The sequence below is a fragment of the Taudactylus pleione genome, unplaced genomic scaffold (genome assembly GCF_031769625.1).
Source record: "Taudactylus pleione unplaced genomic scaffold, aTauple2 ptg000070l, whole genome shotgun sequence".
NCBI classification, from domain to species: domain Eukaryota; kingdom Metazoa; phylum Chordata; class Amphibia; order Anura; family Myobatrachidae; genus Taudactylus; species Taudactylus pleione.
Genome location: NW_028284472.1, coordinates 17,086,752 through 17,104,131, shown reverse-complemented (window position 1 = coordinate 17,104,131; position 17,380 = coordinate 17,086,752). Strand labels below are relative to the sequence as shown.

Below are 17,380 nucleotides of genomic sequence, written 5' to 3'. Positions count from 1 at the left end.
TTTGTGGTACACAATTAATGACTGTAGGGAGACATTTTTTTATGATGTTTTAGAATACATACCCCTCAATCTGAGCAAGGCTAGTTGAGTAGAGACAAAAGTGTTTTCAAAACACCAATTACTGGTTTAAAGGAATCTGAAATTACATTGTAACTTGTGATCTAACTTTGAAAGGGACTTTCCAGTCAAAAAGCGATCATTATATTGTTTATGTAGTATAAGAATCTCCAATCTCCAATCATATTGTTATAAAAAGTTGAATGTAAATCCTAAATATTTGCATTTAAAATTAAAGAATGAATCTGGTGGGACTAGAGCCCACAACTTTTGAATAACTACAACCAACTAGAAGTCTAACGCGCTTTCCATTGCACCACAGTGCCCCTGGCAGCTTTAGCGCTTGGTTCGACTGTAGCACTTGTAGAATACATAGAGTGGCAAAGGAGTGTCAGATATTTACAATAGTTCTCCCAAATGCAAAAACAGCTATATCTGAGTCTTCCTCTTGCTGATATTTGGTGCAAGTCCTATTTTAAGTATGCGGATTTAGTGACATAATTTGTGGTACACAATTAAGGACTGTAGGGAGACATTTTTTTATGATGTTTTAGAATACATACCACTCAATCTGAGAAAGGCTAGTTGAGTAGAGATAAAAGTGTTTTCAAAACACCAATTACGGGTTTAAAGGAATCTGAAATTACATTGTAACTTGTGATCTAAGTTTGAAAGGGACTTTCCAGTCAACAACCGATCATTATATTGTTTATGTAGTATAAGGATGTCCAATCTCCAATCATATTGTTATGAAAAGTTGAATGTAAATCCTAAATATTTGCAATTAAAACTAAAGAAAGACTCTGGTGGGACTTGAAGCCACAGCCTTTGAAAAACTACAACCAACTAGAAGTCCAATGCGCTATCCATTGAGCCACAGAGCCCCTGGCAGTTTTTGAGCTTGGTTCGACTGTAGCACTTGTAGAATACATAGAGTGGCAAAAGAGTGTCAGATATTTACAATAGTTCTCCCAAATGCAAAAACAGCTATATCTAAGTCTTCCTCTTGCTGATATTTGGTGCAAGTCCTATTTTAAGTATGCGGATTTAGTGACATAATTTGTGGTACACAATTAAGGAATGTAGGGAGACATTTTTTTATGATGTTTTAGAATACATACCACTCAATCTGAGCAAGGCTAGTTGAGTAGAGACAAAAGTGTTTTCAAAACACCAATTACTGGTTTAAAGGAATCTGAAATTACTTTGTAACTTGTGATCTAACTTTGAAAGGGACTTTCCAGTCAAAAAGCGATCATTATATTGTTTATGTAGTATAAGAATCTCCAATCTCCAATCATATTGTTATAAAAAGTTGAATGTAAATCCTAAATATTTGCATTTAAAATTAAAGAATGAATCTGGTGGGACTCGAGCCCACAACTTTTGAATAACTACAACCAACTAGAAGTCTACCGCACTTTCCATTGCACCACAGCGCCCCTGGCTGCTTTAGCGCTTGGTTCGACTGTAGCACTTGTAGAATACATAGAGTGGCAAAGGAGTGTCAGATATTTACAATAGTTCTCCCAAATGCAAAAACAGCTATATCTGAGTCTTCCTCTTGCTGATATTTGGTGCAAGTCCTATTTTAAGTATGCGGATTTAGTGTCATAATTTGTGGTACACAATTAAGGACTGTAGGGAGACATTTTTTTATGATGTTTTAGAATACATACCACTCAATCTGAGAAAGGCTAGTTGAGTAGAGACAAAAGTGTTTTCAAAACACCAATTACTGGTTTAAAGGAATCTGAAATTACATTGTAACTTGTAATCTAACTTTGAAAGGAACTTTCCAGTTAAAAACCGATCATTATATTGTTTATGTAGTATAAGGATGTCCAATCTCCAATCATATTGTTATGAAAAGTTGAATGTAAATCCTAAATATTTGCATTTAAAACTAAAGAACGACTCTGGTGGGACTTGAACCCACAACCTTTGAATAACTACAACCAACTAGAAGTCCAATGCGCTATACATTGCGCCACAGAGCCACTGGCTGTTTTAGCGCTTGGTTCGACTGTAGCACTTGTAGAATACATAGAGTGGCAAAGGAGTGTCAGATATTTACAATAGTTCTCCCAAATGCAAAAACAGCTATATCTGAGTCTTCCTCTTGCTGATATTTGGTGCAAGTCCTATTTTAAGTATGCGGATTTAGTGACATAATTTGTGGTACACAATTAATGACTGTAGGGAGACATTTTTTTATGATGTTTTAGAATACATACCCCTCAATCTGAGCAAGGCTAGTTGAGTAGAGACAAAAGTGTTTTCAAAACACCAATTACTGGTTTAAAGGAATCTGAAATTACATTGTAACTTGTGATCTAACTTTGAAAGGGACTTTCCAGTCAAAAAGCGATCATTATATTGTTTATGTAGTATAAGAATCTCCTATCTCCAATCATATTGTTATAAAAAGTTGAATGTAAATCCTAAATATTTGCATTTAAAATTAAAGAAAGAATCTGGTGGGACTCGAGCCCACAACTTTTGAATAACTACAACCAACTAGAAGTCTACCATGCTTTCCATTGCACCACAGCACCCCTGGCAGCTTTAGCGCTTGGTTCGACTGTAGCACTTGTAGAATACATAGAGTGGCAAAGGAGTGTCAGATATTTACAATAGTTCTCCCAAATGCAAAAACAGCTATATCTGAGTCTTCCTCTTGCTGATATTTGGTGCAAGTCCTATTTTAAGTATGCGGATTTAGTGTCATAATTTGTGGTACACAATTAAGGACTGTAGGGAGACATTTTTTTATGATGTTTTAGAATACATACCACTCAATCTGAGAAAGGCTAGTTGAGTAGAGATAAAAGTGTTTTCAAAACACCAATTACTGGTTTTAAGGAATCTGAAATTACATTGTAACTTGTGATCTAACTTTGAAAGGAACTTTCCAGTCAACAACCAATCATTATATTGTTTATGTAGTATAAGGATGTCCAATCTCCAATCATATTGTTATGAAAAGTTGAATGTAAATCCTAAATATTTGCATTTAAAACTAAAGAACGACTCTGGTGGGACTTGAACCCACAACCTTTGAATAACTACAACCAACTAGAAGTCCAATGCGCTATCCATTGAGCCACAGAGCCACTGGCGGTTTTAGAGCTTGGTTCGACTGTAGCACTTGTAGAATATATAGAGTGGCAAAGGAGTGTCAGATATTTACAATAGTTCTCCCAAATGCAAAAACAGCTATATCTGAGTCTTCCTCTTGCTGATATTTGGTGCAAGTCCTATTTTAAGAAAGCGGATTTAGTGACATAATTTGTGGTACACAATTAATGACAGTAGGGAGACATTTTTTTATGATGTTTTAGAATACATACCCCTCAATCTGAGCAAGGCTAGTTGAGTAGAGACAAAAGTGTTTTCAAAACACCAATTACTGGTTTAAAGGAATCTGAAATTACATTGTAACTTGTGATCTAACTTTGAAAGGGACTTTCCAGTCAAAAAGCGATCATTATATTGTTTATGTAGTATAAGAATCTCCAATCTCCAATCATATTGTTATAAAAAGTTGAATGTAAATCCTAAATATTTGCATTTAAAATTAAAGAATGAATCTGCTGGGACTCGAGCCCACAACTTTCGAATAACTACAACCAACTAGAAGTCTAACGCACTTTCCATTGCACCACAGCGCCCCTGGCAGCTTTAGCGCTTGATTCGACTGTAGCACTTGTAGAATACATAGAGTGGCAAAGGAGTGTCAGATATTTACAATAGTTCTCCCAAATGCAAAAACAGCTATATCTGAGTCTTCCTCTTGCTGATATTTGGTGCAAGTCCTATTTTAAGTATGCGGATTTAGAGACATAATTTGTGGTACACAATTAAGGACTGTAGGGAGACATTTTTTTATGATGTTTTAGAATACATACCACTCAATCTGAGAAAGGCTAGTTGAGTAGAGATAAAAGTGTTTTCAAAACACCAATAACGGGTTTAAAGGAATCTGACATTACATTGTAACTTGTGATCTAACTTTGAAAGGGACTTTCCAGCCAACAACCGATCATTATATTGTTTATGTAGTATAAGGATGTCCAATCTCCAATCATATTGTTATGAAAAGTTGAATGTAAATCCTAAATATTTGCATTTAAAACTAAAGAACGACTCTGGTGGGATTTGAAGCCACAGCCTTTGAATAACTACAACCAACTAGAAGTCCAATGCGCTATCCATTGAGCCACAGAGCACCTGGCAGTTTCTGAGCTTGGTTCGACTGTAGCACTTGTAGAATACATAGAGTGGCAAAAGAGTGTCAGATATTTACAATAGTTCTCCCAAATGCAAAAACAGCTATATCTGAGTCTTCCTCTTGCTGATATTTGGTGCAAGTCCTATTTTAAGTATGCGGATTTAGTGACATAATTTGTGGTACACAATTAATGACTGTAGGGAGTCATTTTTTTATGATGTTTTAGAATACATACCACTCAATCTGAGCAAGGCTAGTTGAGTAGAGACAAAAGTGTTTTCAAAACACCAATTACTGGTTTAAAAGAATCTGAAATTACATTGTAACTTGTGATCTAACTTTGAAAGGGACTTTCCAGTCAAAAAGCGATCATTATATTGTTTATGTAGTATAAGAATCTCCAATCTCCAATCATATTGTTATAAAAAGTTGAATGTAAATCCTAAATATTTGCATTTAAAATTAAAGAATGAATCTGGTGGGACTCGAGCCCACAACTTTTGAATAACTACAACCAACTAGAAGTCTAACGCGCTTTCCATTGCACCACAGCGCCCCTGGCAGCTTTAGCGCTTGGTTCGACTGTAGCACTTGTAGAATACATAGAGTGGCAAAGGAGTGTCAGATATTTACAATAGTTCTCCCAAATGCAAAAACAGCTATATCTGAGTCTTCCTCTTGCTGATATTTGGTGCAAGTCCTATTTTAAGTATGCAGATTTAGTGTCATAATTTGTGGTACACAAATAAGGACTGTAGGGAGATATTTTTTTATGATGTTTTAGAATACATACCACTCAATCTGAGAAAGGCTAGTTGAGTAGAGATAAAAGTGTTTTCAAAACACCAATTACTGGTTTTAAGGAATCTGAAATTACATTGTAACTTGTGATCTAACTTTGAAAGGAACTTTCCAGTCAACAACCGATCATTATATTGTTTATGTAGTATAAGGATGTCCAATCTCCAATCATATTGTTATGAAAAGTTGAATGTAAATCCTAAATATTTGCATTTAAAACTAAAGAACGACTCTGGTGGGACTTGAAGCCACAGCCTTTGAATAACTACAACCAACTAGAAGTCCAATGCGCTATCCATTGAGCCACAGAGCACCTGGGAGTTTTCGAGCTTGGTTCGACTGTAGCACTTGTAGAATACATAGAGTGGCAAAAGAGTGTCAGATATTTACAATAGTTCTCCCAAATGCAAAAACAGCTATATCTGAGTCTTCCTCTTGCTGATATTTGGTGCAAGTCCTATTTTAAGTATGCGGATTTAGTGACATAATTTGTGGTACACAATTAATGACAGTAGGGAGTCATTTTTTTATGATGTTTTAGAATACATACCCCTCAATCTGAGCAAGGCTAGTTGAGTAGAGACAAAAGTGTTTTCAAAACACCAATTACTGGTTTAAAAGAATCTGAAATTACATTGTAACTTGTGATCTAACTTTGAAAGGGACTTTCCAGTCAAAAAACGATCATTATATTGTTTATGTAGTATAAGAATCTCCAATCTCCAATCATATTGTTATAAAAAGTTGAATGTAAATCCTAAATATTTGCATTTAAAATTAAAGAATGAATCTGGTGGGACTCGAGCCCACAACTTTTGAATAACTACAACCAACTAGAAGTCTAACGTGCTTTCCATTGCACCACAGCGCCCCTGGCAGCTTTAGCGCTTGGTTCGACTGTAGCACTTGTAGAATACATAGAGTGGCAAAGGAGTGTCAGATATTTACAATAGTTCTCCCAAATGCAAAAACAGCTATATCTGAGTCTTCCTCTTGCTGATATTTGGTGCAAGTCCTATTTTAAGTATGCAGATTTAGTGTCATAATTTGTGGTACACAAATAAGGACAGTAGGGAGACATTTTTTTATGATGTTTTAGAATACATACCACTCAATCTGAGAAAGGCTAGTTGAGTAGAGATAAAAGTGTTTTCAAAACACCAATTACTGGTTTTAAGGAATCTGAAATTACATTGTAACTTGTGATCTAACTTTGAAAGGAACTTTCCAGTAAACAACCGATCATTATATTGTTTATGTAGTATAAGGATGTCCAATCTCCAATCATATTGTTATGAAAAGTTGAATGTAAATCCTAAATATTTGCATTTAAAACTAAAGAACGACTCTGGTGGGACTTGAAGCCACAGCCTTTGAATAACTACAACCAACTAGAAGTCCAATGCGCTATCCATTGAGCCACAGAGCACCTGGCAGTTTTCGAGCTTGGTTCGACTGTAGCACTTGTAGAATACATAGAGTGGCAAAAGAGTGTCAGATATTTACAATAGTTCTCCCAAATGCAAAAACAGCTATATCTGAGTCTTCCTCTTGCTGATATTTGGTGCAAGTCCTATTTTAAGTATGCGGATTTAGTGACATAATTTGTGGTACACAATTAATGACTGTAGGGAGTCATTTTTTATGATGTTTTAGAATACATACCCCTCAATCTGAGCAAGGCTAGTTGAGTAGAGACAAAAGTGTTTTCAAAACACCAATTACTGGTTTAAAAGAATCTGAAATTACATTGTAACTTGTGATCTAACTTTGAAAGGGACTTTCCAGTCAAAAAACGATCATTATATTGTTTATGTAGTATAAGAATCTCCAATCTCCAATCATATTGTTATAAAAAGTTGAATGTAAATCCTAAATATTTGCATTTAAAATTAAAGAATGAATCTGCTGGGACTCGAGCCCACAACTTTCGAATAACTACAACCAACTAGAAGTCTAACGCGCTTTCCATTGCACCACAGCGCCCCTGGCAGCTTTAGCGCTTGATTCGACTGTAGCACTTGTAGAATACATAGAGTGGCAAAGGAGTGTCAGATATTTACAATAGTTCTCCCAAATGCAAAAACAGCTATATCTGAGTCTTCCTCTTGCTGATATTTGGTGCAAGTCCTATTTTAAGTATGCGGATTTAGAGACATAATTTGTGGTACACAATTAAGGACTGTAGGGAGACATTTTTTTATGATGTTTTAGAATACATACCACTCAATCTGAGAAAGGCTAGTTGAGTAGAGATAAAAGTGTTTTCAAAACACCGATAACGGGTTTAAAGGAATCTGACATTACATTGTAACTTGTGATCTAACTTTGAAAGGGACTTTCCAGCCAACAACCGATCATTATATTGTTTATGTAGTATAAGGATGTCCAATCTCCAATCATATTGTTATGAAAAGTTGAATGTAAATCCTAAATATTTGCATTTAAAACTAAAGAACGACTCTGGTGGGACTTGAAGCCACAGCCTTTGAATAACTACAACCAATTAGAAGTCCAATGCGCTATCCATTGAGCCACAGAGCACCTGGCAGTTTTTGAGCTTGGTTCGACTGTAGCACTTGTAGAATACATAGAGTGGCAAAAGAGTGTCAGATATTTACAATAGTTCTCCCAAATGCAAAAACAGCTATATCTGAGTCTTCCTCTTGCTGATATTTGGTGCAAGTCCTATTTTAAGTATGCGGATTTAGTGACATAATTTGTGGTACACAATTAATGACTGTAGGGAGTCATTTTTTTATGATGTTTTAGAATACATACCCCTCAATCTGAGCAAGGCTAGTTGAGTAGAGACAAAAGTGTTTTCAAAACACCAATTACTGGTTTAAAAGAATCTGAAATTACATTGTAACTTGTGATCTAACTTTGAAAGGGACTTTCCAGTCAAAAAGCGATCATTATATTGTTTATGTAGTATAAGAATCTCCAATCTCCAATCATATTGTTATAAAAAGTTGAATGTAAATCCTAAATATTTGCATTTAAAATTAAAGAATGAATCTGGTGGGACTCGAACCCACAACTTTTGAATAACTACAACCAACTAGAAGTCTAACGCGCTTTCCATTGCACCACAGCGCCCCTGGCAGCTTTAGCGCTTGGTTCGACTGTAGCACTTGTAGAATACATAGAGTGGCAAAGGAGTGTCAGATATTTACAATAGTTCTCCCAAATGCAAAAACAGCTATATCGGAGTCTTCCTCTTGCTGATATTTGGTGCAAGTCCTATTTTAAGTATGCAGATTTAGTGTCATAATTTGTGGTACACAAATAAGGACTGTAGGGAGATATTTTTTTATGATGTTTTAGAATACATACCACTCAATCTGAGAAAGGCTAGTTGAGTAGAGATAAAAGTGTTTTCAAAACACCAATTACTGGTTTTAAGGAATCTGAAATTACATTGTAACTTGTGATCTAACTTTGAAAGGAACTTTCCAGTCAACAACCGATCATTATATTGTTTATGTAGTATAAGGATGTCCAATCTCCAATCATATTGTTATGAAAAGTTGAATGTAAAACCTAAATATTTGCATTTAAAACTAAAGAACGACTCTGGTGGGACTTGAAGCCACAGCCTTTGAATAACTACAACCAACTAGCAGTCCAATGCGCTATCCATTGAGCCACAGAGCACCTGGCAGTTTTTGAGCTTGGTTCGACTGTAGCACTTGTAGAAGACATAGAGTGGCAAAAGAGTGTCAGATATTTACAATAGTTCTCCCAAATGCAAAAACAGCTATATCTGAGTCTTCCTCTTGCTGATATTTGGTGCAAGTCCTATTTTAAGTATGCGGATTTAGTGACATAATTTGTGGTACACAATTAATGACAGTAGGGAGTCATTTTTTTATGATGTTTTAGAATACATACCCCTCAATCTGAGCAAGGCTAGTTGAGTAGAGACAAAAGTGTTTTCAAAACACCAATTACTGGTTTAAAAGAATCTGAAATTACATTGTAACTTGTGATCTAACTTTGAAAGGGACTTTCCAGTCAAAAAACGATCATTATATTGTTTATGTAGTATAAGAATCTCCAATCTCCAATCATATTGTTATAAAAAGTTGAATGTAAATCCTAAATATTTGCATTTAAAATTAAAGAATGAATCTGGTGGGACTCGAGCCCACAACTTTTGAATAACTACAACCAACTAGAAGTCTAACGTGCTTTCCATTGCACCACAGCGCCCCTGGCAGCTTTAGCGCTTGGTTCGACTGTAGCACTTGTAGAATACATAGAGTGGCAAAGGAGTGTCAGATATTTACAATAGTTCTCCCAAATGCAAAAACAGCTATATCTGAGTCTTCCTCTTGCTGATATTTGGTGCAAGTCCTATTTTAAGTATGCAGATTTAGTGTCATAATTTGTGGTACACAAATAAGGACTGTAGGGAGACATTTTTTTATGATGTTTTAGAATACATACCACTCAATCTGAGAAAGGCTAGTTGAGTAGAGATAAAAGTGTTTTCAAAACACCAATTACTGGTTTTAAGGAATCTGAAATTACATTGTAACTTGTGATCTAACTTTGAAAGGAACTTTCCAGTAAACAACCGATCATTATATTGTTTATGTAGTATAAGGATGTCCAATCTCCAATCATATTGTTATGAAAAGTTGAATGTAAATCCTAAATATTTGCATTTAAAACTAAAGAACGACTCTGGTGGGACTTGAAGCCACAGCCTTTGAATAACTACAACCAACTAGAAGTCCAATGCGCTATCCATTGAGCCACAGAGCACCTGGCAGTTTTTGAGCTTGGTTCGACTGTAGCACTTGTAGAATACATAGAGTGGCAAAAGAGTGTCAGATATTTACAATAGTTCTCCCAAATGCAAAAACAGCTATATCTGAGTCTTCCTCTTGCTGATATTTGGTGCAAGTCCTATTTTAAGTATGCGGATTTAGTGACATAATTTGTGGTACACAATTAATGACTGTAGGGAGTCATTTTTTATGATGTTTTAGAATACATACCCCTCAATCTGAGCAAGGCTAGTTGAGTAGAGACAAAAGTGTTTTCAAAACACCAATTACTGGTTTAAAAGAATCTGAAATTACATTGTAACTTGTGATCTAACTTTGAAAGGGACTTTCCAGTCAAAAAACGATCATTATATTGTTTATGTAGTATAATAATCTCCAATCTCCAATCATATTGTTATAAAAAGTTGAATGTAAATCCTAAATATTTGCATTTAAAATTAAAGAATGAATCTGGTGGGACTCGAGCCCACAACTTTTGAATAACTACAACCAACTAGAAGTCTAACGCGCTTTCCATTGCACCACAGCGCCCCTGGCAGCTTTAGCGCTTGGTTCGACTGTAGCACTTGTAGAATACATAGAGTGGCAAAGGAGTGTCAGATATTTACAATAGTTCTCCCAAATGCAAAAACAGCTATATCTGAGTCTTCCTCTTGCTGATATTTGGTGCAAGTCCTATTTTAAGTATGCGGATTTAGAGACATAATTTGTGGTACACAATTAAGGACTGTAGGGAGACATTTTTTTATGATGTTTTAGAATACATACCACTCAATCTGAGAAAGGCTAGTTGAGTAGAGATAAAAGTGTTTTCAAAACACCGATAACGGGTTTAAAGGAATCTGACATTACATTGTAACTTGTGATCTAACTTTGAAAGGGACTTTCCAGCCAACAACCGATCATTATATTGTTTATGTAGTATAAGGATGTCCAATCTCCAATCATATTGTTATGAAAAGTTGAATGTAAATCCTAAATATTTGCATTTAAAACTAAAGAATGACTCTGGTGGGACTTGAAGCCACAGCCTTTGAATAACTACAACCAACTAGAAGTCCAATGCGCTATCCATTGAGCCACAGAGCACCTGGCAGTTTTTGAGCTTGGTTCGACTGTAGCACTTGTAGAATACATAGAGTGGCAAAAGAGTGTCAGATATTTACAATAGTTCTCCCAAATGCAAAAACAGCTATATCTGAGTCTTCCTCTTGCTGATATTTGGTGCAAGTCCTATTTTAAGTATGCGGATTTAGTGACATAATTTGTGGTACACAATTAATGACTGTAGGGAGTCATTTTTTTATGATGTTTTAGAATACATACCCCTCAATCTGAGCAAGGCTAGTTGAGTAGAGACAAAAGTGTTTTCAAAACACCAATTACTGGTTTAAAAGAATCTGAAATTACATTGTAACTTGTGATCTAACTTTGAAAGGGACTTTCCAGTCAAAAAGCGATCATTATATTGTTTATGTAGTATAAGGATGTCCAATCTCCAATCATATTGTTATGAAAAGTTGAATGTAAATCCTAAATATTTGCATTTAAAACTAAAGAACGACTCTGGTGGGACTTGAAGCCACAGCCTTTGAATAACTACAATCAACTAGAAGTCCAATGCGCTATCCATTGAGCCACAGAGCACCTGGCAGTTTTTGAGATTGGTTCGACTGTAGCACTTGTAGAAGACATAGAGTGGCAAAAGAGTGTCAGATATTTACAATAGTTCTCCCAAATGCAAAAACAGCTATATCTGAGTCTTCCTCTTGCTGATATTTGGTGCAAGTCCTATTTTAAGTATGCGGATTTAGTGACATAATTTGTGGTACACAATTAATGACAGTAGGGAGTCATTTTTTTATGATGTTTTAGAATACATACCCCTCAATCTGAGCAAGGCTAGTTGAGTAGAGACAAAAGTGTTTTCAAAACACCAATTACTGGTTTAAAAGAATCTGAAATTACATTGTAACTTGTGATCTAACTTTGAAAGGGACTTTCCAGTCAAAAAACGATCATTATATTGTTTATGTAGTATAAGAATCTCCAATCTCCAATCATATTGTTATAAAAAGTTGAATGTAAATCCTAAATATTTGCATTTAAAATTAAAGAATGAATCTGGTGGGACTTGAGCCCACAACTTTTGAATAACTACAACCAACTAGAAGTCTAACGTGCTTTCCATTGCACCACAGCGCCCCTGGCAGCTTTAGCGCTTGGTTCGACTGTAGCACTTGTAGAATACATAGAGTGGCAAAGGAGTGTCAGATATTTACAATAGTTCTCCCAAATGCAAAAACAGCTATATCTGAGTCTTCCTCTTGCTGATATTTGGTGCAAGTCCTATTTTAAGTATGCAGATTTAGTGTCATAATTTGTGGTACACAAATAAGGACTGTAGGGAGACATTTTTTTATGATGTTTTAGAATACATACCACTCAATCTGAGAAAGGCTAGTTGAGTAGAGATTAAAGTGTTTTCAAAACACCAATTACTGGTTTTAAGGAATCTGAAATTACATTGTAACTTGTGATCTAACTTTGAAAGGAACTTTCCAGTAAACAACCGATCATTATATTGTTTATGTAGTATAAGGATGTCCAATCTCCAATCATATTGTTATGAAAAGTTGAATGTAAATCCTAAATATTTGCATTTAAAACTAAAGAACGACTCTGGTGGGACTTGAAGCCACAGCCTTTGAATAACTACAACCAACTAGAAGTCCAATGCGCTATCCATTGAGCCACAGAGCACCTGGCAGTTTTCGAGCTTGGTTCGACTGTAGCACTTGTAGAATACATAGAGTGGCAAAAGAGTGTCAGATATTTACAATAGTTCTCCCAAATGCAAAAACAGCTATATCTGAGTCTTCCTCTTGCTGATATTTGGTGCAAGTCCTATTTTAAGTATGCGGATTTAGTGACATAATTTGTGGTACACAATTAATGACTGTAGGGAGTCATTTTTTATGATGTTTTAGAATACATACCCCTCAATCTGAGCAAGGCTAGTTGAGTAGAGACAAAAGTGTTTTCAAAACACCAATTACTGGTTTAAAAGAATCTGAAATTACATTGTAACTTGTGATCTAACTTTGAAAGGGACTTTCCAGTCAAAAAACGATCATTATATTGTTTATGTAGTATAAGAATCTCCAATCTCCAATCATATTGTTATAAAAAGTTGAATGTAAATCCTAAATATTTGCATTTAAAATTAAAGAATGAATCTGGTGAGACTCGAGCCCACAACTTTTGAATAACTACAACCAACTAGAAGTCTAACGCGCTTTCCATTGCACCACAGCGCCCCTGGCAGCTTTAGCGCTTGGTTCGACTGTAGCACTTGTAGAATACATAGAGTGGCAAAGGAGTGTCAGATATTTACAATAGTTCTCCCAAATGCAAAAACAGCTATATCTGAGTCTTCCTCTTGCTGATATTTGGTGCAAGTCCTATTTTAAGTATGCAGATTTAGTGTCATAATTTGTGGTACACAAATAAGGACTGTAGGGAGACATTTTTTTATGATGTTTTAGAATACATACCACTCAATCTGAGAAAGGCTAGTTGAGTAGAGATAAAAGTGTTTTCAAAACACCAATTACTGGTTTTAAGGAATCTGAAATTACATTGTAACTTGTGATCTAACTTTGAAAGGAACTTTCCAGTCAACAACCGATCATTATATTGTTTATGTAGTATAAGGATGTCCAATCTCCAATCATATTGTTATGAAAAGTGGAATGTAGTTCCTAAATATTTGCATTTAAAACTAAAGAACGACTCTGGTGGGACTCGAACCCACAACCTTTGAATAACTACAACCAACTAGAAGTCCAATGCGCTATCCATTGCGCCACAGAGCCACTGGTGGTTTTAGAGCTTGGTTCGACTGTAGCACTTGTAGAATACATATAGTTGCAAAGGAGTGTCAGATATTTACAATAGTTCTCCCAAATGCAAAAACAGCTATATCTGAGTCTTCCTCTTGCTGATATTTGGTGCAAGTCCTATTTTAAGAAAGCGGATTTAGTGACATAATTTGTGGTACACAATTAATGACAGTAGGGAGACATTTTTTTATGATGTTTTAGAATACATACCCCTCAATCTGAGCAAGGCTAGTTGAGTAGAGGCAAAAGTGTTTTCAAAACACCAATTACTGGTTTAAAGGCATCTGAAATTACATTGTAACTTCTGATCTAACTTTGAAAGGGACTTTCCAGTCAAAAAGCGATCATTATATTGTTTATGTAGTATAAGGATGTCCAATCTCCAATCATATTGTTATGAAAAGTTGAATGTAAATCCTAAATATTTGCATTTAAAACTAAAGAACGACTCTGGTGGGACTTGAAGCCACAGCCTTTGAATAACTACAACCAACTAGAAGTCCAATGCGCTATCCATTGAGCCACAGAGCACCTGGCAGTTTTTGAGCTTGGTTCGACTGTAGCACTTGTAGAATACATAGAGTGGCAAAAGAGTGTCAGATATTTACAATAGTTCTCCCAAATGCAAAAACAGCTATATCTGAGTCTTCCTCTTGCTGATATTTGGTGCAAGTCCTATTTTAAGTATGCGGATTTAGTGACATAATTTGTGGTACACAATTAATGACTGTAGGGAGTCATTTTTTTATGATGTTTTAGAATACATACCCCTCAATCTGAGCAAGGCTAGTTGAGTAGAGACAAAAGTGTTTTCAAAACACCAATTACTGGTTTAAAAGAATCTGAAATTACATTGTAACTTGTGATCTAACTTTGAAAGGGACTTTCCAGTCAAAAAGCGATCATTATATTGTTTATGTAGTATAAGGATGTCCAATCTCCAATCATATTGTTATGAAAAGTTGAATGTAAATCCTAAATATTTGCATTTAAAACTAAAGAACGACTCTGGTGGGACTTGAAGCCACAGCCTTTGAATAACTACAATCAACTAGAAGTCCAATGCGCTATCCATTGAGCCACAGAGCACCTGGCAGTTTTTGAGATTGGTTCGACTGTAGCACTTGTAGAAGACATAGAGTGGCAAAAGAGTGTCAGATATTTACAATAGTTCTCCCAAATGCAAAAACAGCTATATCTGAGTCTTCCTCTTGCTGATATTTGGTGCAAGTCCTATTTTAAGTATGCGGATTTAGTGACATAATTTGTGGTACACAATTAATGACAGTAGGGAGTCATTTTTTTATGATGTTTTAGAATACATACCCCTCAATCTGAGCAAGGCTAGTTGAGTAGAGACAAAAGTGTTTTCAAAACACCAATTACTGGTTTAAAAGAATCTGAAATTACATTGTAACTTGTGATCTAACTTTGAAAGGGACTTTCCAGTCAAAAAACGATCATTATATTGTTTATGTAGTATAAGAATCTCCAATCTCCAATCATATTGTTATAAAAAGTTGAATGTAAATCCTAAATATTTGCATTTAAAATTAAAGAATGAATCTGGTGGGACTTGAGCCCACAACTTTTGAATAACTACAACCAACTAGAAGTCTAACGTGCTTTCCATTGCACCACAGCGCCCCTGGCAGCTTTAGCGCTTGGTTCGACTGTAGCACTTGTAGAATACATAGAGTGGCAAAGGAGTGTCAGATATTTACAATAGTTCTCCCAAATGCAAAAACAGCTATATCTGAGTCTTCCTCTTGCTGATATTTGGTGCAAGTCCTATTTTAAGTATGCAGATTTAGTGTCATAATTTGTGGTACACAAATAAGGACTGTAGGGAGACATTTTTTTATGATGTTTTAGAATACATACCACTCAATCTGAGAAAGGCTAGTTGAGTAGAGATTAAAGTGTTTTCAAAACACCAATTACTGGTTTTAAGGAATCTGAAATTACATTGTAACTTGTGATCTAACTTTGAAAGGAACTTTCCAGTAAACAACCGATCATTATATTGTTTATGTAGTATAAGGATGTCCAATCTCCAATCATATTGTTATGAAAAGTTGAATGTAAATCCTAAATATTTGCATTTAAAACTAAAGAACGACTCTGGTGGGACTTGAAGCCACAGCCTTTGAATAACTACAACCAACTAGAAGTCCAATGCGCTATCCATTGAGCCACAGAGCACCTGGCAGTTTTCGAGCTTGGTTCGACTGTAGCACTTGTAGAATACATAGAGTGGCAAAAGAGTGTCAGATATTTACAATAGTTCTCCCAAATGCAAAAACAGCTATATCTGAGTCTTCCTCTTGCTGATATTTGGTGCAAGTCCTATTTTAAGTATGCGGATTTAGTGACATAATTTGTGGTACACAATTAATGACTGTAGGGAGTCATTTTTTATGATGTTTTAGAATACATACCCCTCAATCTGAGCAAGGCTAGTTGAGTAGAGACAAAAGTGTTTTCAAAACACCAATTACTGGTTTAAAAGAATCTGAAATTACATTGTAACTTGTGATCTAACTTTGAAAGGGACTTTCCAGTCAAAAAACGATCATTATATTGTTTATGTAGTATAAGAATCTCCAATCTCCAATCATATTGTTATAAAAAGTTGAATGTAAATCCTAAATATTTGCATTTAAAATTAAAGAATGAATCTGGTGAGACTCGAGCCCACAACTTTTGAATAACTACAACCAACTAGAAGTCTAACGCGCTTTCCATTGCACCACAGCGCCCCTGGCAGCTTTAGCGCTTGGTTCGACTGTAGCACTTGTAGAATACATAGAGTGGCAAAGGAGTGTCAGATATTTACAATAGTTCTCCCAAATGCAAAAACAGCTATATCTGAGTCTTCCTCTTGCTGATATTTGGTGCAAGTCCTATTTTAAGTATGCAGATTTAGTGTCATAATTTGTGGTACACAAATAAGGACTGTAGGGAGACATTTTTTTATGATGTTTTAGAATACATACCACTCAATCTGAGAAAGGCTAGTTGAGTAGAGATAAAAGTGTTTTCAAAACACCAATTACTGGTTTTAAGGAATCTGAAATTACATTGTAACTTGTGATCTAACTTTGAAAGGAACTTTCCAGTCAACAACCGATCATTATATTGTTTATGTAGTATAAGGATGTCCAATCTCCAATCATATTGTTATGAAAAGTGGAATGTAGTTCCTAAATATTTGCATTTAAAACTAAAGAACGACTCTGGTGGGACTCGAACCCACAACCTTTGAATAACTACAACCAACTAGAAGTCCAATGCGCTATCCATTGCGCCACAGAGCCACTGGTGGTTTTAGAGCTTGGTTCGACTGTAGCACTTGTAGAATACATATAGTTGCAAAGGAGTGTCAGATATTTACAATAGTTCTCCCAAATGCAAAAACAGCTATATCTGAGTCTTCCTCTTGCTGATATTTGGTGCAAGTCCTATTTTAAGAAAGCGGATTTAGTGACATAATTTGTGGTACACAATTAATGACAGTAGGGAGACATTTTTTTATGATGTTTTAGAATACATACCCCTCAATCTGAGCAAGGCTAGTT

At 35.5% G+C, this 17,380-nt stretch overlaps 4 non-coding genes across 4 annotated transcripts; all 4 read right to left on the bottom strand.

Moving 5' to 3' along the window:
* Positions 1 to 1,971: 1,971 nt before the first annotated feature.
* On the bottom strand, positions 1,972 to 2,057 carry TRNAR-UCU (transfer RNA arginine (anticodon UCU)). The gene is given in 2 exon segments: positions 1,972 to 2,007; positions 2,021 to 2,057. It is a non-coding gene; the product is annotated as a tRNA-Arg (tRNA).
* Positions 2,058 to 3,087: 1,030 nt separating this feature from the next.
* Positions 3,088 to 3,173, bottom strand: TRNAR-UCU (transfer RNA arginine (anticodon UCU)). The gene is given in 2 exon segments: positions 3,088 to 3,123; positions 3,137 to 3,173. It is a non-coding gene; the product is annotated as a tRNA-Arg (tRNA).
* Positions 3,174 to 13,686: 10,513 nt separating this feature from the next.
* On the bottom strand, positions 13,687 to 13,772 carry TRNAR-UCU (transfer RNA arginine (anticodon UCU)). The gene is given in 2 exon segments: positions 13,687 to 13,722; positions 13,736 to 13,772. It is a non-coding gene; the product is annotated as a tRNA-Arg (tRNA).
* Positions 13,773 to 17,033: 3,261 nt separating this feature from the next.
* TRNAR-UCU (transfer RNA arginine (anticodon UCU)) lies at positions 17,034 to 17,119 on the bottom strand. Its single transcript is given in 2 exon segments — positions 17,034 to 17,069; positions 17,083 to 17,119. It is a non-coding gene; the product is annotated as a tRNA-Arg (tRNA).
* Positions 17,120 to 17,380: the final 261 nt, after the last annotated feature.